Raw genomic sequence first — 24038 nt, forward strand, 5'->3', positions numbered from 1 at the left:
AGATAGGTTCTTAAAGCCCTTCCTCCATCTGACTTTCTCTGCACCACATAATACGTTTTTATGTCTGGTGCATGGGTGAGAGTCTGGGGCTGGCACTCAGCAGGCCTGTCCCCAACCAGCTGTGTGACCTTGGAAAGATCTCATGCTCTCTCTGAGCCTCTATTTCCTCCTGAATGCCATCTGAGTAAGAAATATAATAAATCTTCTAGGACAGTGTCCACACTTAACACTCCACAGGTGATTGTTGAATAAATGAATGAGGGAATGAATGGCACTCAGTAAGGTGTAGGATTCATGTTTGCTCTTCTTTCCTCTCTGAGCCTCTGTCTGCCTACATGTCAAATGTGAGCATTGGGCTGCCTATCTCCAAGCTCCCTGTCATTCTGGCTTCTGCAATCTGCCTGCCCAAAGCCCAGGCTGGGAGGAGGGAAGCTGGAGGATTTGGGGTCTGCACCTTCACGCCCAGCAACTCCAGTTGCCCTCCCGTTTCAGGGCATGGGCAGCAGGTATGCATTGCTGTTCCCACGGGGCTGCCCAGCTTAGCCCAAGGCTCCCTTTGCTGGGAGAGTAGCCTGGGCTGCAGACCTGTGCTGACCTGCTCTTAACCCCCAGGAAAGTTACACAAACTCCTCCACGCTCCGCTGGGAGCTAGGAACAATACTTCCCCTTGTGCCCTTGGCCTATTCCACATCAGCACACATCGGGGAGGGACATGGGGGGCAAGCAGGAGGGGGCAGCCCAGCTCCAGTTTCAACCATGCCTGGAAATTGGATCTTCCTCTGTGGCCAGAGCTCCCTAGGGGCATAAAGGAGGAGGGGGGCTGGAGCCCAGATCTCTGCAGCAGCCTACTTTCTCCTCTACATGTCTCCCACCAAGAACAGCCCTGTGCCTGGGTCACAGAGCAGATCTGCAAAACTCCTTACCATTGCAAATAAGCTGGACAATGGACCTACATGGAGATGGTGGTGGGGAAAGGTCTACTCTGGAAATCAGGAAGTCTGGGTATGGTTATGCTACTGTCAAGTAAGATACCAGGGGCTGGACTAGCCAAGGGCTGAAAATGCAGGATATGGAGCCAGACCACCTGGTTCAAATTCCAGCCCTCCATGTACAAGCTAGTGACCTCAGACCAGGTACCTACTACTCTGACACTCTGCTTCCTCATCTGCTGTAATGGTACCTACCTCCCTGAGTCCTTATGAGGAATAAATGAGTTCTTAGGCACAACATACTTGGTGCATTCCTCAACAAATGCCAGCTGTATGGCTTGCTGTCCACACAGGTTTAGTAGGAAGTGGAGGCATGTCCTCCCTTAACTTCCTCCCTTAACTTCCCAGAGTAGAGCAAATTGTTCAAATTGTCTAAAACACAATAGAGCTACTTAAAGTACATGAAACTAGCTGTCAACATTGTGAAACATAATCACAGTTTTGATTGCTCTGTGATAGTGTAAAAATTGCAAATTTTTCAACAGGCAAGAAAAGAAAAACAAAGAATAACTACATTCAAACTCATCCCCCCTCCCCTCTGTGTTCTGCATGCCCATATGAATCAGTTTGCTCATGTTGACACATGCACAGCTTTGCATCACTTGAGACACACATTTCTTATTCCTCTTCAGTCATTTTATATTTAGGCTATAGTTGGTAGTGGCTGGTTTCTTTCCAGGTAACTGTAGTTTAAAAACAATGCCAAAACAAAAGCCTCTCCTCCCTGGCAGTCTGTCACAGCTATGCCTCTCTATAGCCTCTGTATCCATACCCTTCTCTTTCAGTGACCTCCTTTATGGCCCCCCTTTTCTCTTCCTTAAGAATTCCTAGAAGAAAACTAACAGGAATCAATGTTCCAGAGTGGGAGAAATAATCAGGATTTCGAGTATGAGAGGTTTCAGGACCAGGGACAGCACCATGTGTGTGCTCACCTGTTTTCCCCCCAGCTCTCAAACGTTTTAGTTATGCTAGAACTGTATCTTCTGGAGACTTGATGTCCACCTCTATAAAAGGGGGAGCAGGCGATAGCTGGGAGGGCTGCAGGTGAACAAGACCAACTCTAAGGCCTCTTACAGCTTTGTGGCCCCAGAATTCTTTGGCTTCCTGTTTGACTTCCCTTCTATTTTTCCCACTCCCTCCCTTCTTTCCTTCTTCTTTTCCCCTTTTTCTCCTTTCTCTCCCCTCCCTCCCTCCCTTCCTTCCTTCCTTCCTTCCTTCCTTCCTTCCTTCCTTCCTTCCTTCCTTCCTTCCTTCCTTCCTTCCTTCCTTCCTTCCTTTTTTTTTTTGATAGGGACTTCCTATTCATTTTAATAGCCTTATAGCCATCACCTAGGGAGAGGGGTCAAAGCACAGAGCTCCTCATGAGCAGCAAGCTGGCCCTCAGGAACTCTCAAATTCAACACTGAGAAGTCACCTGTTTCCCCTCTGCCCCTAATCACCTAGAGACATTAAGTTAGTTCTGATAAAAGGCTGAGCTGTCATACAGGACAGAAAGGTTTATCACATTCTTATGTAACAGGATGACTAGAAGGGATGCACAGAACCAGACAAGAACTCGCTCCCCCTGTGAGGTTTTCTCCACCAGCTCTTAGTGATTCCCCTGTCTGCACAGTCATGCTGGGTCACAGACATGTCCACCTAATGTCTTCAGGAAGGAGTAAAAGTGGGAGGAGCACATGGATAGTGTTTTAAGGGCCAGGACCAGAAGTAGCAATACATCCTTTCAGCTCCCATTCCATTACTGGGGACTTTGTCATTTTGCCACACTAAGCTATAAGGGGGCTGAGGAATTTGGTCCCTAGCTGGGCAACCATGTGCCAAGCTACAACTTTATTGCTTTGGAAGAAGAGGAGAATGGGATTTGGTTTAAAAATATTATCTTCTATTTAATGGATAAGATAGGGCTGTAGAAATAGAAGGTTTTGCTCAGGGAAAGGGAAAAGGATTTATTGAGTCAGGCACTATGCTAAGTGCTTTCCCATACACTTAAAATGCCTTGGGGTGTCATCTCCTCAAATGTCCCATCCAGTTAATGCTCTAATCTTTGCTTGTACTGTTTTCCCCATCCAGATGCCCTTGTCTTTTAGGTAAGTTGATCCTACCCTTCCTTCAAGTTCAAAAACTACTTCCTTGCTCATGGAATTTTTTAAAACTTTTATTAATTTTTGAGAGACAGAGAGAGAGCATGAATGTGGAAGGAGCAGAGAGAGAGGGAGACACAGAATCCAAAGCAGGCTCCAGGCTCTGAACTGTTAGCACAGAGCCCGACATGGGGCTCAAACCCACAAACTGTGAGATCATGACCTGAGCATAAGTCCAACGCTTAACTGACTGAGCCACCCAGGCGCCTCTATCATGGAATTCTAGAGCCAGAAGGAACCTCAAAAGTCATTTACGTCAATGCCTCATTAAAAAAAAAAAGTTAATGTTTTAATTTATTTTTGAAACAGAGAGAGACAGAGCATGAGCAGGGGAGGGGCAGAGAGAGAGGGAGACGCAGAATCTGAAGCAGGGTCCAGGCTCTGAGCTGTCAGCACGGAGCCCGACACAGGGCTCGAGCTCACAGACCGTGAGATCATGACCTGAGCTGAAGTCGGACGCTTAACTGACTGAGCCACCCAGGTGCCCCTAGGTCAATGCCTCATTTTATAAGTAAGGAAACTGAGTCCATAGAAGGAAAAACACTTCTCCAAGGTGACATAGTAAAATATCCATAAAGCTTAATAGCCCATAGCTAGGACTCAGGACTCCAAGTCCAGTGTTCCTTCTATACCCCTGCCTGCACAAATAGGTTTCTGCTCTGCCTCTCATCATGTGACTTCGGACAAATCTCAGCCTCTCTAACCTCCAGATTCTTTAAAACATTTTTTTTAAGTTTACTTACTTTGAAAGACAAGGAAAGTACAGGAGGTGCAGAAAGAGAAGGAGAGAGAAAATCCCAGGCAGGCTCCATGCTGTCAGTGCGGAGCTCGATGTGGGGCTCGAACTCATGAACCATGAGATCATGACCTGACCTGAAACCAAGAGTCAGATGCTTAACCGACTGAGCCATCCAGACACCCCTCTAATCTCCAGATTCTTAAACTATGGAATGAAGAGATTGCATCAGATTATCCCTAAGATTCTATTAGGACACAGACCCAGTTACCTACTAGTAGGGTCTCCCTAGACTTTCAGATCCTGACTCTGTCAATGATGCTAAGACACCCCCAGACAAACTATACTAACCTCCTCCCCACCTCCTCCTATGAATTAATTTGCACTAGAATCAACAGAAGGGCTTCTTTCTTCCTACCTCCCTGGGGATCTGGCAGGGCTGAGCACTTTATGTGCTGTATCTCATTTGATCATTAAAACATCCCTGGAAAGTCTAAAAAACATCTAAAGAAGATGTTTTAGATGAAGAAACTGAGGCTCTGAGAGGTTAATGGCTCTCTTGGGCAAACAGATTAGCTTTTATCCTGGGATCCCTAAGATGGAGAGGTAGGACTAGTTGGGGGAAGTTACAGGGGGATTTTTGGCTTGATGCAATAAAGGGCTTCCTACTAGAACTGGCTCTAAAGAAACAGGCTGTCTTGGAAGGGAGGGTTTCTGGTTCACTGGAGGTGTGCACACACAGAGTGAAAGATCAAAGGATTTTAGCACCAGATAGGTAGATGCAGGAGCAAAGGGGATAGACTATATCAGTAATTCCCAAAGATTATTTTAGGAAATACATTAATCAGCATTAAGTAACTTTCCTTACACTAATAAAAATGTTATTCCTCCAATTATGTTTCAAACTTTCTGATTTTGGCCAGGAGAAAATCTTGGTTTGGTGCTAGTATAGCTTTTATTTTTCTACCACTTATTAGCTCCCTTTTTAACAAAAGAGATTTAAGTTTTAGGCTCAGAGCTCTGGAGCAGATGGAAGGACTTGCTAGAATGGAATAACATGGGCTTCCTATCTTTCTACTGCATTTATTTTTATGGTTATCTTCTTTCATGACAAATAATTCTGGTTTTCTCATTACTGCTATGATATAAAATTTTATTTTAAAATAAATATATTTTAGGGGCGCCTGGGTGACTCAGTTGGTTAAGTGTCTGACTTCAGCTCAGGTCATGATCTCATGGTTCGTGGGTTCAGGCCCTGTGTTGGGCTCTTTGCTGACAGCTCAGAGCCTGGAACCTCCTCCAGATTCTGTGTCTCCCTCTCTCTCTCTGGCTCCTCCCACACTTGCTTGCTCTCTCTCTCTCTCTCTCTCTCTCTCTCTCTCTCAAAAATAATAAACATTAAAAAAATTTAAAAGTTTTTAAATAAATATATTTTAAGAAAGTGAATATACATGCCACAAAATGGAAGAAAATATTTGCAAAACATATATGTGACCAAGGAATCATATCCAAAATATACAAAGAAGTCTAAAATTCAACTATAAGAAAACAACTCAAAAAGTGAGCAAAAGATTTGGTCACCTCATCAGCGAAGACATACAGATGGCAAATAAGCATATGAAAAGATGCTCCATAAAGGTCATTAGGGAACTGCAAGTTACAATAACAATGAGATGCCATTAACAACCTATTAGAATTAACAACATTAAATGTGGAGCTACAGGAACTCTCATTCATTGCTGGTGGGGATGCAAAATGGTATAGCCACTTTGGGGGACAGTTTGGCAGTTTCTTACAAAACTAAACATTCTCTTACCATATAATCCAGCAATCGTACTCCTGGGAATTAACCCAAATGAGTTGGAAACTTAACGTCCACACAAAAACCCATACACGAATGTATATAGCAGCTGTATTCCTAATTGTCAGAACTTGGAAGCTACCAGATGACTTTACAAGGATGACTGGATAAACAAACTGTGGTACATCCAGACAATGGAGTGTTAATCAATATTAAAAAGAGATGAGCTATCAAGCCATGAAAAGACACACAGCAAACTTATCCATGTTACTAAGTGAAAGAAGCCGTCTAAATACTGCATGATATTAACGATATGACATTTTGGAAAAGACAAAACTATGAAGACAGTAAAAAGATAAACAGATGCCAGGGGTTGGGAGGAAGGAGGGATAAACAGGTAAAGGACAGATCATTTTTAGGACAGTAAAACTATTCTGTGTAGTATTGCAGAAGGTGAACACGAGATATGCATTTGTCAAAACCCATAGAACTACAAACAGTGAATCCTATCATGAACTGTGGGCTTCAGTGAATAATAGTGCATCAGTACTGGTTGATCAATTGTAACAGACGTGCCACAGCAATGCAAGATATTAATAATAGAGGGAACTGTGGGCAGAGAGAGGGGGCATATATGGGAACTCCCTGTACTTTCTGCTCAACTTTTCTTCAAACTTAAAAGGTCTCAAAAAAAAAAACAAACACCCCTATTAACTTAAAACTAAATAAATTTAAAGTATTTAAGCTTAAGAAGTTTGCCCACTAGCAATTCCACCTCTAGAAATAGGTGGGGGCACCTGGGTGGCTTGGTCAGTTAAGCAATGGACATCAGCTCAGGTCATGATCTTGTGGTTCGTGGGTTCGAGCACCGCATCTGGCTCTGTGCTGACAGCTGGGAGCCTGGAGCCTGCTTCAGATTCTGTGTCTCCCTCTCTCTGTCTCTTTCTGCCCCTACCCCACTTGTGTTCTTTCTCTCTCTTAAAAATAAATAAAAACTTAAAAAAGAAAAAAGAAATAGAGACATGTGTATACTCAAGACCCACCCAGGACTCTTCAGAGCAATGCTGTTGGTAACAGCTGAATGTTCACCAATGGAGGAGTGGATAAATTGTGGCATATTCACACAATGAGATCCACCCAATGAGACTTTCCAGCAATGAAAAAGAGCAAACTCCCATTACACACGACCTGAATGAATCTCACAAACATTTTGAGTGCAAGAAGTCAATAGCAAGGAGTCTATCCATGTGATCCCATTTTATAAAGTTTTACAAAACTGGTCCACTGTGTTAGGACTCAGGAGAGCAGTTCCCCATAGAGGGAGTGTGAAGCTATAAGGGGGTCCAGAGGGGCTTCTGGGGTTCTGATAATGTTTTGTTTCTCATTCTGGGTACTGGTTATATAGTTGTGTTCATTTTGGGAAAAGTTCATCTGGATTTTCACTTATAAGTTGTATGCTTTTCTGCAGGCTCACTGTGGAATTTTACATAAAAGCGGGTCCATTAACAATATTGTATGTAAACAGTGATCAAGAGTGAAATCTCATGACCCAACATTTTCTCCGCAGGGATATGCCCAACAGAAATATGTTCACATGTCCACCAAAAGACATGTACAGGAGTGTTTACAACAGCACTCTATTTAATAAGCCCCAAATCAGAAAAAAACTCAAACGCCTGTCCACAGAAGATTGGATGAATACATTGTGGTATATTAATATGTGCTATACTGCATGTAAAAAAGGACTATTGCCTCCCCCAACAACACAAATGGAGCTCACAAGTAAGATGCTGAGTGAAGGAAGCAAGACAAAGAAGAGGGCCTAGTGGATAAATCCATTTATGGAGTTCAAAAACAGACAAAGCTAGCCTATGATTACTTTTGGGAGGTGCTGACTGGGAGGGGGCAAGAAGGAGCCTTCTGAGTTCCATTTTCCACATGGAAATGTTCCATGTGGTGTCAGGGAAAATACACATGTAAAAATTGATCAAGGTGTGCACTTAAGATATTTGATCTTTAAGCTTATAAATGCAGGGGAAACTCACAAATGGCCAACATTATGAAAGTGGAATGTAAATGAGCAAAGTTTGGGAAATAATGGACACGAAGTTCTCTTGAGGGCTTCCTGTTCTGAGAGCAGGACCCTTTCACTGTAGCACGACTACACCCTCCCCACCAAGACCCCCAAGGTCTAAGGTCAGCACATGACTTGCCTCTTATCTGGCCTGTTGATCAGTGGAGACACCAGGTTTAGGGGGTCAGACGCCAGTTGCCCCCACTCTGTCCCCAGGGCCAGTAGCCTGAGGCCTTAGGATCATGAGGGCAGATTCCTGCCTAAGCCTTTACAAACAAACACGAGGGCTGAGGGGGGAGCACAGGCTCCTGTCTCTCCCTGGTCACCTCCAAGGTGTGGAGCTCCCATCTCTCCTGGGATGTCCTGGACCTCTCCCGCCTGCCCTTATCTTAGACCCAAGCACCACCCGGCATCATCCCATGGGCTTGGCCCAGTGTCATTTTCATCCACCAGGTCTCCACTAGCTTTCCTACAGACTCACTGTGAGACAGATCATACCCTTCACACCCTCAGGTCATGATCTCATGGTTTGTGGGTTCTGTGCTGACAATATGGAGCCTGCTTGGGATTCTCTCTCTCCACCCCTCTCCCACTTGCTCCCTTCACCTCCCCACCCCCACCTCTGCATAATGTGGGGACAGAGAAGGTTCAGGACAGAAGCACAGACCAGCCCCATCTGATGCTGGGCTGTCTTTGGCAATATCCCAGGCAGTTACCCAGCTTCTGCCCAAACACCACCACTAATGCGGAGCTCACCTCTGATCATTAGAAAGTGCTTCGTAGAGGGGTCCCTGGGTGGCTCAGTCAGTTAAGCATCCCACTCTTGATTTCGGCTCAGGTCATCATCTCATGGTTCATGAGTTCGAGCCCCACATCAGGCTCTGTGATGATGCTTCTGGGCTGGCTTGGGATTCTCTGTCTCCCTTTCTCTGGCCCTCCCCAGCTTATATTCTCTCTCTCTCTCTCTCTCTCTCTCTCTCTCTCTCTCTCTCTCTCAAAAATAAATAAATAAACATTTAAAAAAGTGCTTCCTAGAAATAAGGTCCATCTAGTATGTGTCTCTTTTTGCAAATATTTAAATTATATAAATGTCTATAAATGTCTACGTAAACACATATGTGCCTAATATACGTAGATAGGTGCTCTCTGGGAGGCTATGCGATAAAACAAACAATAATGGTTGCCTCCAAGGCGGAGAATAGGGGGGTTGAGTGCAGGGGTAGGAAGAAGACTTATTCCCTATTCTTGCTCATTTGTTCTTTTGAATTTTGTACTTTGTGCATGCATTTGCTAGTAAAAGTAGGTAGAATACTCTGGAAACAAACAGTTCCAGTCCTTACACTCCTTGGTTGGCCTGGCTCTGGATGAGGTCAGGGCCTGCTGCACGCCCTCCCACCCACCTGCCCACCCACTGCCTGATGGAGATTTAAGGCATCAGAAGCAAATGGCTGTGTTTAAACCCCATTTTACAACTGAGAAACTGAGGCTCAGCAACTTCCCCAAAGTTACTTAGCAGAAAGGTTGCCAGGCCAAGAATCAGGCCTCCTGGCGTCTCTGGTGCTCTTCTTCCCCACCAGGCTGCCTCCAGGTCTGGCATCTTTACTGAGCATCTTATTCTCTGAGGGCCTTGGAGAGGACTCTGGTCCTCTCCCTTCCACTCTTACCTGCACTACTCAAGAAGTATCTTTTTCTTGAGTCCTTATCCTACAGCTCTGGGCATTTTGAGAAGCAGGGGTGGGAGAGTGAGGGGCAGGGTTATCCCCACACTGCCCGGCCAGTCTTGACCCCAGAAGGCTGGGGTCCCTGAGCCTTGTTTGGAAGAGATTAGAAAGAAAGACCAGCAAACTTGATAGTCCCAGGGCCATATGAAGATGTCACCACTTGAGGCCAGTGCAGGGCAGGCAGCTGTAATTAAGACCTTGATTAGAGGTCAGCATGGGCAAGGAAGGCAGTTCCCAGGGCCTCAGTGTCTGGCCCAGACACTGGAGGGCAGTGATTCCCTCAGATCCCCTCTGGCGGTAAGCAATCAGCAGTCAGGCTCCCCACCACCAGTGAGGATGTGTTTGTGGGGCTATTCCACGAAAGCCCACCTCACCCCTGGGCTCCAGCACATTCAGCTCAAATCTGTCATGCTCCACAGCACCTGATACAGACAGGGCCAGGCACATACTAGGCACCCATTAAATACTTGTCAACTGGAGGAGTGGGGCCATCCATCCATCCCCCAGCCCCTGCGTGCAGCAGCCTCTGTCACTCACCCATTTCTGTGTACTGCAACCCTCCTAGTGTCTGGGAAGTTCTGGCTGAAGTCTGCCCTCCACTCTCCCCTCACTAGCCTCCCCCTGCCCCTGTGTGGTAAATGGAGCATCAGTCTAGGGGCGCGGGTGATATTTATAAGGAGCCATAACAGTGTTTCTGCAGCCCCCTCAGCTCCTAACGTGGAGGAGAAAATCACTGCTGTAAATTTCCCCAACAGCGCCCCGCCCGGCTCCTCCTCCTAGATTCCAGCCCCTTAGCTCATGATTTACAGAGGAAGAGAAGCAGGAGCCTCTAGAACTGCCTTGCAGGATGGAAGTGAGATGAGCACCTGCAGCCTGAACTGAGGGTTGTCCTCACCCCAGGCCTGGGGCAGGCACCCCGGCACCCACCAACACCCTCCACAGGCATGGCTCCCCTGCTGCCCCACTGGGGCCCCCTGGTCACCTTGTCCACCCGGCTCCCTGGGAAGCCAGGAAGCATCACATCCCACAGAGGCTCATTCCACAGCCACTCTTTCTGACCTCTAGCTTTCAGTCTGTCCAGTGGGACTATTGGGGGATCAATCTGAAATAGGGAGGACTCCAGCTAGAGCCCCGCTAGAGCTGAGGAGAAAACCACAGCATTATCTCTTTTTCATTCATTCACTCACTCAGAGTCAAGGCCTAGGGTGCACAGAAAGTAAGTTGTGGAGTATCTGGGGGGAATGAGCCTGGGCCTTACCTCACTGGGTGATGATGGGGAAAGAGCACCAGATTATGAGACCAGAGGTCTGGATTCTAGTCCCTGCTGTGCCAGTAGCTCCCATGTTCCTTTGGATAAATGGCCATTTGTGAACACCAGTTCTCTGAAATGGGGACCTGGTTCAGATGAGGGTGGGGAGCCTGAAGGGCACACCTCACTGCCTCACATCTGGAGTCTACCCTACATCCTGGGATAGCAATCACTGCTCTGGCTCCCCAAGTCACAGCCCCACCCATGTTACACTGCCCACTCCTGCTCTCCAATTCTGGGGGGAATCTGAGGGTGGGGCTGCCATCCTGGACCTATTTGGAAGGTAGAGGGGGTGGGCAGCTGCTGCTTATGTTTCCCCCTCACACCCTCCCCACCCAGGCTGTCACCAAGGCAAAGGGCCCCCTCTCACCTCAGCCTAAACGCACAGGCTCTTGGAAGTCCCCACCAATAGGACATCTCTGGCTCCTTCTCAAAGTCGCCCAGAGGTTGAAGTCACCATCTGGGGCTCCTTGTGCCCACCCCACACCCACCCCAGCAGGGCTGCCCCAACCAGGCTCTAAGCAGGAACCAGGGAGCCGGGAACTTCTGAAAGGTCTGGGTTGGTGAAACTCCTCTGTCCATGCCCAGCAGCAGGTGGACACTAGAGAAGTCCCCTATATCAGGGCCCCAGGGATCAGAAGGAGGAGGGGCAACCATTGCAGTTACCACAAATGCTCAGGGGGCTGGGCACAGTGCCTAGCTCCCTCTGTAGTATCTCATGGGCAGACAACAATGGCTACGTTTACCAAGCCAAGCACTGTTCTAAGTAACAGCTTGTCTAACCAACACAGCCATCCCTAAGAATCCCCAGTTTAGGGAGAAGGAAATGAAGTTCAAATGGGTTGAACTGCTTGGCCAATATAAGGGACCAGGGCCAGATTCAAATTCTGGTGAGAAGCCTGAATTCCACCCGCCATCCTGAGCATTAGAGGGAGTAACAGGTCTGTGCTCTTCCTCTTGTGGGAGAGACCCAGAGACAGGAGAAATCCCCCAAGGCCACACAGAAAGATGGAGGCAATCTTGTTGCTCAAACTCGGTCTTTTAAGGGCCAACCCTGAGCTCCAGTCCATATTCAGCCAGTCCTGGTGAGCCCCGGGACAGAACGCCCCTGCCCCCTCCTCAGTGCCCTCCACCTCTCCTTGGGAGAGATCTCCTCAATGTCAGTGTTGCTCCGGGGCTGTTGGTCAGTGGTCATAAGCTCTTCCCAAATTCCCATGCCTCTTATCATCAAAAACCAAATGTGTAGCTTTTATTTTTATATCCGCCTGTGTTCTGAGGCATCCGTTTTGCCCACCTGGAATTCAGCTCAGCTGTTGGTAAAACAGTTTGCTTGCCTTGAGACCTCACACAGAAGGCAGGGGGCCTGCCCGGCCCAGAGTGTGGTTTGCCTCAGGATACTGGAAAACAGATCCAAACCCAGTTGAGTCAAGCTCTGAGTAGCTCTTTGTCTGCAATTTTTTTTTTTTCCCAAGGCTTGAACTCCCCCAGGGCAGGGTCTGCTTTTTTCCTTCAGACTCAGGATTCCCAAGGTAGAGCTAGGTCTCTCCCATATGACTGGGGGTGCACCCAGGATAGGAATTGTGTCTCCCCCATCAGACTGAGGGCTTTCCCAAGCCAGAGCTCCCTCATCAGACTGTATATTCTCAAAGACAACAGTATGTCTCCCCCATCAGACTAGCTACTCCCTGAGGATAACACTATCTCCCCATCAGACTGAGTAGGGTCTGTATCCCCCTCCAGCCAGTCCCCATCCTGGGCACAGTCAAATATACACCATTTGGCACAAGGCAGCTTCTCCCAGAATGAAGTTTTGGATGACAGAAAAACTCCCGTCCTTCGAACTCCAACCTCAGAGAGCCAAGCCAGACAGGCCACTGTGAGGGGGCACTGGGGGCCTGTCCCAGGCAAGCGGAGCCCAGCCAGGCCCACAAGCTCCTCTCCCTGACTGCCACCCCCACTGGGCAACCCGGTGCCCCCTGACCCCATGGCCTTCCATCATGGGAGATCTATAACATTTACAATCCCAAAACAAAAGGCCCCGAGAGCCGAGGACAGAATTCATCTTCCCAGCTGACAAGCCCCGTTAATTAACGACTTGGAAATCGATGACGAGAAGGGACAGGCGGCAAATGACACCTCATCGTGGCCAGGAGGAGGGAGGAAATGTCCGGGGACTGGTGGACACGCACCGCAGGGCTGGCTGGGCGCCTGGGAGAGACACCGCACCCATCTGTCACTGTCACTTCAAACGCGGTTGACTACCCCCCAACCCAGAAATTCTCATTTCCCACTGCAGCAGACCCCCCAAGAAAAGGGTGGTACGTGCCCAAAGAGTGAAGGGAAAGTAATCATGGAGCACCTACCACGTGCCAGGCATTGTGCTAGATGCTCTTCATTCATTCTAACCTCTTCATGCAGCTGTGAGAAGTAGGTTTTCATATTCCCATTTTAGGGAAGGGAACATTGAGGGCTGGAGGAAAGTTGATGTCAGGCTGGGGCTGTGTTTTCAAATGCCTGTTACAGGTTGATGAGACCAGTTCTTGGATCTAAAGATGGAACTCTTTAGAGAAAAGAGCCCTGGATTTGAGGACAAAAGATCTGAAACTGAGGCCAACTTCCATTCCCACTATTAGTGCAATACCAGACAAGTTACTTAATTTCTCTGTGCCTCAGTTTCCTCATCTGTAACAAAGGGAGAATAACCCCCACCTTACTTGCCAAAAAGAGCCAAGGAAGCCTCAAGCCCTATACTTGGATAAGGGCTTAGATATTACTTTCTATCACCAGGTCTGGTGATCAACCCCAAGCAAATCCAGGGCTTGACACACATGGAATGAAATGGTAGGGGGAGCCAGGAGGGCTCTGCCAGAGTAGGGAAGCCTGGGGGTGAAGAGTGGAGGCCAGCCATCAAAGATGTGAGGACAACAGGGAACAGGCCCCCTTGGGCCCACCTCTGAGGACTTGAATCCTGCTGTAAGAAGAACATAATACAAGTACCCACCTTGTGTGATTATTGTGATATTGAGACAAATTATATATGTAAAGGGCTTAGCATATATGGTGTGGCATACAGTTTGGCATATATCTTGACATACATGCTCAATAAATGTGAGAAAGTATTGGTGTTCTCCGATTCCCTCTTCCTCTCCCAAACAAATGCTTATTGAGACGTGGTGTAGTGGGAGAAAATAAAGCAGGTGGGGCACCTACTTGATCCAGGACTCCACGCTGAGGGCCCTGAGGGAGGGGGCATGGATCCTGTTGTCGGAGATGGTCCCTGAAAATAGACCTAACCCAACACTTACATTCTGCTGTGAGGAGCTCAGTGTTGGAAACAGGGATGGAGTTCTCTGGGAACCCAGGGGAGGAGGAGTTCTGCCCAGAGGAGATGCTGTCTGACCTGGGTTGGAAATCATCATGCTGGGACATGGAAGGAAGGGGACTCAGGCCAGAGGGAAAGAGTCTAGCCCAGTGCTGGCACAGAGTAGACACGCCCCACCTTTTCCTTCCATCTAGCCCAGCGCTCAGTGGAGTTTCAGAGGTGCCTGGGGACTGTAGGAGTCCCTTGTGGCTGGGGGGTTATGAGGGTAGAGAGTCTGAAAGTGCTGGGGCCTAGAATGCCAACCACACTAGGGAGTTTAGAGCCTCAGCTTCTTTATCTATAAAATAGGGTCAGATTCCAAAGAAGATACACAAATGGAAAATAAGTATATGAAAAGATATTCAATATCATTAGTCATTAGGAAAATGGAGATATCATTTTGCCCTAGTAAGATAGTTATAACTTAAAATAAACCCAGGGGCGCCTGGGTGGCTCAGTCGGTTGAGCATCCAACTTCAGTTCAGGTCATGATCTAATGATTAGTGAGTTTGAGACCCGCATTGGGCTCTGTGCTGACAGCTCAGGACCTGGAGCCTGCTTTGGATTCTGTGTCTCCCTCTCTCTCTGCCCCTTCCTCACTCGTGCTCTGTCTCTCTCTCTCTCTTTCCTAAAAATAAACATTAAAAATTTTTTTTAAATAAACCCAAAATAAATGTTGTCAAAGATGACTGGAACCTTCATGCATTGCTGGTGGGAATGTAAAATGGTACAACCACTGTGGAAAATAGTATGGAGGTTCTTCAAAAAGTTAAACATAGGGGCGCCTGGGTGGTCAAGGCAGTTGAGCATCTGACTCTTGAATTCAGCTCAGGTCATGATCCCAGCGTTGTGGGATCCAGCCCTGTGTTGGGCTCTGCACTGGGCAGGGAGCCTGCTTAAGATTCTCTCTGCCCCTCCCACCCCATTCTGCCCTACCCCTAGCACGCGCATGTGCATGTGATCTCTTTTGCTCTAAAAAAAAAAAAAAAAAAAGTTAAACAAAATTACCATATGACCCAACAATTCCACTCCTAGGTATATACCTCAAAGAATTAAAAACAGGGACTCAAACAGAAACTCGTATGCCAATATTCACTGCAGCTTTATTCACACAAGCTAAAAAGATGGAAACAACTCAAGAGTTCACCAACAGATGATTGGATAAATACAGTGTGGAATGTACATGCAACAGAATATTATTCAGCCATAAAAAGGAATGAAGTTCTGATTCATGCTACAACATGGATGAACCTTGAAGACATTAGGCTGAGTGAAAGAAGCCAGTCACAAAAGGATAACTATTGTCCAATTCCATTTATATGAAATATCTAGGATAGGCAAATGCATAGAGACAGGAAGTAGAGCAGAGGTGATTGGGGGCTGCAGAGAGTGGAAAATGGGAAGTTACTGCTTAATGGGCACATGGTTTCTGCTTGGGGTGATGTAGAAGTTTTGGAAATAGAGAGTGGTGATGGTTGTGCAATATTGTAACTTTAATGCCACCGACTTGTGCACTTAAAAAATGGTTACAGGAAATTTTATGTTGTATATATTTTACCAAAATTTTTTAAAAACTTAAAAAAACCCAACCGGAAAACAAATCAGACCAAGTACCTCTTTGGGCAAGAATTCTGCTTTAAAGGTCTTCTTGGGACTGCTCTAAGACCAAGCGAGCCCCGCACTGGGTTGACCCTCTGAATTAAGGGTGGGAGAATGAATTGTACTCCCCACTCTCCTTCTTTCCAACTGTCCCAAAGTCCCCCACCCCCTCTCCCAGCCCAAGGCATGGGGGGAAAGTTGGCTCGGACTGAGCCAGCCTGGGCTTCCTGTGAGAGCAGATGGCCTCACTCTTCTCTACTCTTTCCTCTCTCCCCATCCCAGCCCCCTTAAAGAAGAGACCTTTCCAGAATACGTCATCTCACCGGAGCTGTAAATGTCAAATTTAAATTCATACTTTGTACCACCTTTGATTTCAAAGCGGATTACACCTCAGTGGTGAAAGGCGGCCACAACGCAGGGCCTATGCAGGCCTCCTGGGGCTCTGCTGGGCCCTGAAGCATTGTTAACTCCTTCCAATTCATTAGGTCTAATCCTAGTGGCGCTGAGTAAGGGGCCCTGGGCCGCACCCGGCACTCGGGACCATATGTGCCCATTGTATCACTCATCCGCTAATCCAGCACCCGTTGTGGGCACCAGCCTACTGGAAAGGGGCCATGGCCACCCGCTCGGAGCCTGGAGGGGTTCCTGGCCTTCAGTGAGGGGGCAGCCAGGGGCTGGGTCAGCTCTAAAACCCCTGTAAATCCTTTGTGGAGTGGCCGCAGGGACCACAGCGTGGGAAGGAAGAGGTGGGAGTCCTAGAAGAAGTGGACAGACAGATGTCAACCCATCCCATTATGCTGCTCTCCCCCAGTATACACTCATTCACATATGCACCCTTATTCTCACACTCTGTGACACACCTGTACACTCACTCCCAGGCAACTCTGTGAATGCAAAAGCACACTACACAAATGTGTAAATGGCACAGATGAGTTCCCAGGGTCACTGTGAAGCAGTAGCAATGGTAAGACTAGAACCCAGAGCTTCGGTCTCTCTGCCCAGGCTCTCCATTACTCACAGCTTTCCAGAAAAGAGGGAGCGGCAGCTCAGATCAGGGGTTCAGGAGGCATGTGATAAATAGGCCACAGCTGGTGCTGGACTGCTTGCTCAGGCTGCTCCCACACTGTGATCTGAGTCGAAGCAGAAATCAGGTTCTTTAGGTGAGAAGAGTAAAGTAGACAGGTCCAGCCTCTGATGGCTGCCCAGGCTCCACGCTCCCCATGCTCATGCCCTGGAGAGAACTCACTGGAATGCAGGCTAGTTGGGGGTGACATTCAGCTAGGACAGGGGGAGGCCACCATATCACTGATCCTGTCCCCGAGGAGAGGACATTATATGTGCAGCACCTATGGCCAACAACATGCAGAAGCACTACCACGGTACCATCTGTCCATCAGACTTTCTGGCCACCTGTCCACACCTAGAGGGAGTGGGGGGGCAGAGGTTAAGGTCAGTGGCAGGGGGTTGGTCCTGTTTTGTCTGATATTTTTCCCAGGCCAAGAAATGTACACACGAGCCAGCCCCTCCCCCACAAGGAACAATGGCGCTCATCTCTTTCCAAGTCCGTGTTCGGTGATCTCCCCTTGACAGCCCAAAACCCACTATGGTAGGAGTATTTACACCATGGAAACTAGTGAACGATACAAGTCAGGACTTTTCTTCCCCAGAAAGCCAGCTGTTAAACACTCACTGGCACACAACTGCACTTGTTCCCTGCTCCAGCTGGAGACCTTATGCCTCGTGAGGGCCTCAAGCCCAGATACATTAGGCACCTGAACTCCCCACACAACCAGCCAATGCCTCACCACCTTCTCCCGACTTCTGAGCCTGTTTCCTCAACCTCAAAATTCAGGAATTGATAATGCACCTGGAGCGTGGCTGCTGCAATTTCACTATATGCACCATGGATCACTGAGGATCCTGTTTAGACACAAATCCTCATTAATTGTCCAGAGCGAGGCCTGAGAGCCTGCAGTTGTGACCAGCTGCAGGTGCTGCTACTGGTCCAGGGCCCACACTTGAAGGAACAGTGGCTTACTTATTAACACCGAACCCATAGCAGGCACAGTTGTTGAGGTTGCCTTGAATCCTGACCTCTGTCTGACTTGCCTCAGCCACCCTCCTAGTGACTCACCATCTCTCTTTGAATGCTCCTCCCAGACCTCAAACTCAGTGGTTCTAAAAGTTACAACAAATGGTAAATTGAAAAGATTCATCACCTCATCCCGAACACCTCTCTCCAGACTTATTCTCCCTGGCCACCCTCTCTCTCCTGTCCAAGGCCAGCTGGTCGCAACGACATTCTCCAGGAACATCCTCTGTTCTTCTGATTCTACCATTCGAGCCAGCCCACCACCTCTCCAGCCCCCATCCCTGTGGGTGGGTGGCAGGTGTCCCTGAGTGGGTCCCCACCATCTCAAGCTTGAAGCTCCAAGGCTGCCACCTCCCAGGTCTCTACCCAGCTGTGGCCATGTTCTTCACACAAGTCCTCTGCCTTATGCCAGGCTGCCCATATCCCAATTCAGCGTGCAATTCACTGTCCCCAGGAGGTGCCAAGGGCACCCTGACAGAATTGGCTCATGTGTCCTAACCCCTGTCTAGTCCTTCAAGGGCAGCAAGCAGCCTCTTCTCCCAGGACCTGGACTGCCCTCTTTTCTCTGAACACCCTCCTTGGGTACTTATCCTACATCACCTATAGGGCTCTATTTCATTCCCCCACTAGACCAGGGGCTAGGGGCTAGGACCATCAGACTAGGAGCTCCCCCAGGGCAGCAGCTGTGACTCCACCATCAAATCAGAAAACTCTCCCAGGATAGGATCCATCTCCAGCATAAACCAGGGCAACCTCCTGCCAGAGGCTGCGTCTCCCTGTCAGCCCAGGGGATCCTCCTGGCAGCACCCACGTCTCCTCCACCAACCTGGAACAGGTAATACCATGTTTCCTGTTCCTTCCATAGCTCTGTCCATGGCACTTGGTTCTCCTCTAGTGGGGCTTGGCTGCACCTCCCCCCCCATCTAGGCACCCTGGATCTCACCTTTTCCCAGCTGTAGCTCTCCTGGGACCAGCAGGACAGGAGAGAGAGAGAGAGAGAGAGAGAGAGAGAGAGAGAGAGAGAGAGAGAGAGAGAGAGAGACACACACACTACTGCAATCACTCAGGGAGGGGATGCTCTCTGCCCAGGGCAGGGTCAGCCTGGAGTCCTGGCTCCTTTGCCACCCCTCATAGGCCCCCACCACCTGTTTACAGTGCTGCCCCCTGATGGAGTACGCCAAAGGAGTCCAGGACTCCCAGAGCCACAAAGCCATTTGTTAATTAATTGCGCTAATTAGCAAGGATGAGGCTGGACATCTGGACCCTCTCAGGATGAGTTCAGACCCTCAGCACACTCAGGCTGCTAGTCACCTGGCAGGGACACCATCTCTAGTGTGCCAGCCCCAAATCCCCTTCACAGGCACAGAGCACCTCATGCACACTCTGAGCACCCCAAAGGGAGAAGAAAATCCAGATCAGGCTGGCATCAGGGAGCTTTAAACTGCATCCCCACCAAAGACCATCCCCCCCTACCCTCACTTAGTCTTCTCTGGAATGAGGAAGCAAGGGTGGAGGTGCTTTGCCCAGAATAGGAAGGAGCCCCGCTCTGTACCTCACTCGTCTCCCCAGTGGCCCATTTACTGTTTAGCCCCCTTCATCCTCAACACCCAGGGATACTGTCATCCCTATTTGAATGCTCCTCTAGGATCTCAAACACAATGGTTCTAAAATAAAAGCGAGGGGCGCCTGGAACAGGTGTTGGTTGGTTAAGCGTCGAAAGTCGGCTCAGGTCATGCATGATCTCCCAGTTCATGAGTTTGAGCCCCACATTGGGCTCTTTCTCTCTCTCTCTCTCTCTCTCTCTCTCTCTCTCTCACTCACTCTCTTTCTGCCCCTCCCCCTCCTACTCTCTCTCTCTCCTTCTGTCTCTCTCAAAAATAAACATTAAAAAACAAAAGCAAAACCACAAAGTTTCATCACTCCTGCCACCCATTCATTTAATCACTCGTTCACTCATTCAACAAATATTTATCGAGCACTATGAGCCAGGTGCCATGCCAGGCACGAACACACAGCTATAGCCAAAATGTGGCATATATGTACAGTGGAATATTATTTGGCCATAAAGAGGAAAGAGATTATGATATATGCCACAACATACATGGACCTTGAAAACATTATGCTAAGTGAAATAAGCCAGCCATGGAAGGACATATATTGCCTGGCTCTACTTATATGGGGTACCTAGATCAGGCAGATTCAGAGACAGAATGTAGAATATGGGTTACCAGGAGTTGGGGGAGGAAGAAATGGGGAATTGCTGTTTAATGGGTATGGAGTTTATGTTGGGGTAAAAAATATAGAATATAGAAGGGGATTAAGGGTAAACCTATCATGATGAGGACTGAGTAATGCAGAGAATTGCTGAGTTACTATATTGTACACCTGACACTAACATAACACTGTATGTTAATTATATTGGGATTTTAAAAAAGAAAAAGTATAGGATATAGATAGTGGTGATGGTTATAGAACACTGCGAGTGTACCTAATGCTACTGACTTGTAAACTTACAAGTGATTAAAATGATAAATATAATGTAGGTATTTTTACTACAGTAAAAAAAAAATAATAACAGAGAAGTCCCAGCCCTCATGGAGCTTAGACTCTAAAGGAAGGAGACAATCAACAAAATAAGTAAAATATATAAAAAATGGTGACAAAGTGCTAAGTAAAGAAATTAAGTGAGAGGAAAGAGAGCTACAGCATTAAATAAGGTGGTCAGAGAGGACCTCACTGGGAGAGGGACTTCTGGCAAAGATGCGAAGGAGGTGAGGGAATGTGTGGATATCGGAGGGTGGGAGGCGGCATGCCAGGTAGAGGAGACCACAAGCAAAGGCCCTGAGGCAGGAGCAGATCTGGTGCTGGTGCCGAATGAGCAGAGGGGAGGGGTAGGTGAGATGCCGAGGCCCAATCAGATACAGCCATGAACACCTGGGGTGTTCATCATGCATCCAGCCATAACCTGCCACGCCCCGGTACCTACCAAACACCTCTTCTGCTGCCAGACCCACCTCTCATGTCCGCAGCCCCATTCCTCACACCTCAAAACTCAGCTCCCTCTGTATCAGTGCCCCCCACTCCCAGGAACCTTAACACCCTTGACTTCTCCCCCGGCCTCACTGTAACATCATGCAGACATTCTAGCTCCCACCTACATGGACCTTACTCAGCCCAGGGTTCTTCCACAGTCTTTGTCCCCATTTCTCAGATGCATACACCAAGGCTCAGATGTACTGCAGGGCTTCAGTTCCTTGACCTGAAGTTTCTTAATTCTGCTTCAGCAGGAAGGAGGGCCTGAGTCCAATCCCATAGAACAGTATCTTGGAGCTCCCCTGGTAGGTCCCCTCAGTGGGACAGAAAAAAAGAAGGGGACTGGAGAATGTAAGCTATTGGTGGACAGAGACCTGAGCATGTTCCGTATAGAGGAAAACCACCAGGTCACTTTCAACACGCTCAGGAGCACCCTGCCCCGATGCCCTTCTGGTCTCATCACCCTCGACATGGGCATCTGGCTCCCGTTCTTGTCCCCCTATGCCTATGGTCAACCGAGCAGCCAGAGGGACCTCACTAAGCCAGAGTCCGATCAAATCCCCCCTGTGATCAAACCCTGCTATGGCTCCCTACTTCCCTCAAAGTCCTTGCAATGACCCACAAGGACTACTTTATCTGGTCCTTTGCCCTCCCCTTTTGGACCTCATGTCCCACCATTCTCTCCCTCTCTCATTCCACTGACTTCACTGGCCCCCCTGCCTCTCCTTGAATGCACCCAAATTGGTCTCAGGGCTTTTGCACAGCTGTTCTCTCTGCCCAGAAGTCTTTTCTCCCAGAACTCCATGCAGCTGATGGAGATCAGATCTTTGCTCAGCTGTTACCTCTTCCGTGAAGCCCTCCTTCACTTCCACAGTACCCTCTGTGCCCCCTTTCCTCTTTCTTTTTATCCATAGCATTTATCACCACTTGATGTGGCTCACTGTCTTTCTCCCTCTGCTACAGTGTAAGCTCCAGGAGGGTAGTCATTTTTGTTCACTTTTTGTCTCCAGTGCTTAGAACAGTTCTTGTACCTAGTCAGTCCTCTGTCAAACAACAAATGAGTCTACCGGGAATCAGGCATGGAGGATGAAGCTCCCAGGGAAGAGGCAAGTAGAGGGAGAAAAAACAAAAACAAAGACACCTGACATTTGTCTTAGCCTTTCTGTGTGCTGAGCACTGCCTGCTTAGGGGATTGATGCTCAGAAAGGTGAAGTAACTTGCCCAGAGTCACACAGCTTGGAAAAGGAAGAAAATTGTGGTATGTCTGCTCCAAAACCTGTTGGATTCACCCTGTGCTGGGTAACTTTTGGTATCTTCACTTCCTGAATACGGTTGCCCCCCCCCACCCCCCCGCCCCTGAAATGCTGTTTCAGACAGTTCCCTCCCCCCTTCTCCACGTAAGGCAACGACTGCACTCCTCCCTCCCTCTACCCACTCCCACTGGGGATTCTGTTATGGAAAACTCTAGCCCAGGGGTCTGGGTTCTATTACCAAGAACTCATGTGACCTTGAGCAAGTTCCTGCCCCCTCTACATCCCCTCAGCACACACTTTCTCATTGCTAAGCGCGGGGGCTGCATTAGGATATCTCATAGATCCCTCTGGGTCTGCTCTGAGCCCCAGGCACCCGCCCTCTCCACACCCAAAGAACACTCACCCTTCCGTGGCTCCCATCAGGGGTGGGGCTTTGCTAAGCTCCTGGGGACAGAGCCATGGGAGGAGATGGGGGCTGGGCTTGCCAGACTCCTTCCTGCAACAGAGATCGAGGTCAATGAAGCTTCTGTTAAAGGAGTGATGAAGTGAATACACCTGAAAACCACAGGTGTCAGCTAGGTTTTGCCTGGAGACTATGGGCTGGTCACTTGCCTATTCTGAATGGACCACCCTTCTTTGGCCACACCCACCTTCCCGGTTCTTCGGTTCTTCGTTTCCGCAGCTCCAGGCTAACCCTGTCTGGGTTTATTCCTCAGTCTGTCTCCTTTAGGTTCTGGTTCAGTCTCCTTGACTGTCAAATGGCGCTATTTCAAACACCTGCCCAGAACCTGGCAACATAAGCAATAAATGTCACAGGGTGATGGGGTAAAGCTGAGGAGGAGGGGGCTTCCCTAGTGGATCCACCTTTTGCCCCTTTCCAGACCTTGCAGTTTCAGCAGAAAGGACAGACATGGGGGTTTTAGGGTGAAAAGCAGCTGAGTCTAAAAAGTAAGGCCATGAGAGGAAGGGGAAGGCTGGAGAAGGGAACAGAGCTCTGTTGAGCAGCTTTTATGCGCCGAGTTGTCTCCTTTTGCACTCTGGGCCCTTGATGCCATTGCCTGCCTCCTTGCTGAATGCCCATGCTCCTCTGTCACAGCTCATACCGTATTCGCAATGATTTGTTTTCCTGTCTTTCCTGCATGGAACTTCTTGGAGGAAGGGTGACACCTTATCTCTGTTTGTGTCCCAGTGCCTTGCACACACGAAGATAGGGTTTTCTGGATCAGGAAATGAAGATGTAGAAAAGTAAGTGCCTTGCCAAGGGTCACATAGCAGGTGAGTGCTATAGCTGAGATTAGGCCAGGTGACTCCACACAGAGATGTCCCATGCGGGTGGGAGGCCTGGGGGAGCACTTTCAAGGAGAACAGAGTTGGGAGTGGGAAGCTCCTAGCTGGGCACTGGGGATGACCAGTGAGGCCATACAGCACCTTCATGATACAGCAGTTGCAGCACGATTACTGTCACCATTATCGAACACTGGCTGTATACCCTGCACCATGCTGAGTTTCACACACATTAATCTTGTTTCAGCCTCCCAGCTCTCCTGGGAGGTAGATCCTGTTGCCAGCCCCCACTTTGTAGGTGAGATCACTGAGGCTCAGGAAGGCAAAGTGACCTGCACAAGATCACATGACTGGAAAGAGGCAGAGGCAGGATTATAACTCAGCTCTTCTTGACTCCAAAGCCCATGCCCTGAACTGCTACCCTGTTTTGCAGACTTTAGGATATGCACCAGCCACCCTGCCTCTCCCAGAATGCCCCAGATCCCACAGTCTCATATTTGAGACTCATTGATTAATTATTGATGGATGCATTTGTGGTCTGGCTCTGGGGCCTATTAGGCCCTGGGCAAGGACAGGAATGGGGGTGGAGGTAGGGGTCCTTCAACCCCAGGAAACGGCCTGAGGCTACCCTCACCCCAGCATGCC

The 24038-nt window shown here is 48.6% G+C and overlaps 1 long non-coding RNA gene across 1 annotated transcript in view; it reads right to left on the minus strand.

Annotated features, from left to right (window-relative positions):
• Positions 1 to 22644, minus strand: part of LOC123381954 — a 44101-nt gene extending 21457 nt beyond the window's left edge. Inside the window, exons 1-2 of the long non-coding RNA XR_006589608.1 lie at positions 22513 to 22644; positions 16750 to 16861 (exon numbers count right to left, since the gene is read on the minus strand). This is a non-coding gene — a long non-coding RNA (uncharacterized LOC123381954). The remainder of the gene's footprint in view (positions 1 to 16749; positions 16862 to 22512) is intronic.
• Positions 22645 to 24038: the final 1394 nt, after the last annotated feature.

The sequence above is a fragment of the Felis catus genome, chromosome E1, assembly GCF_018350175.1.
Source record: "Felis catus isolate Fca126 chromosome E1, F.catus_Fca126_mat1.0, whole genome shotgun sequence".
In the NCBI taxonomy this organism is placed as follows: domain Eukaryota; kingdom Metazoa; phylum Chordata; class Mammalia; order Carnivora; family Felidae; genus Felis; species Felis catus.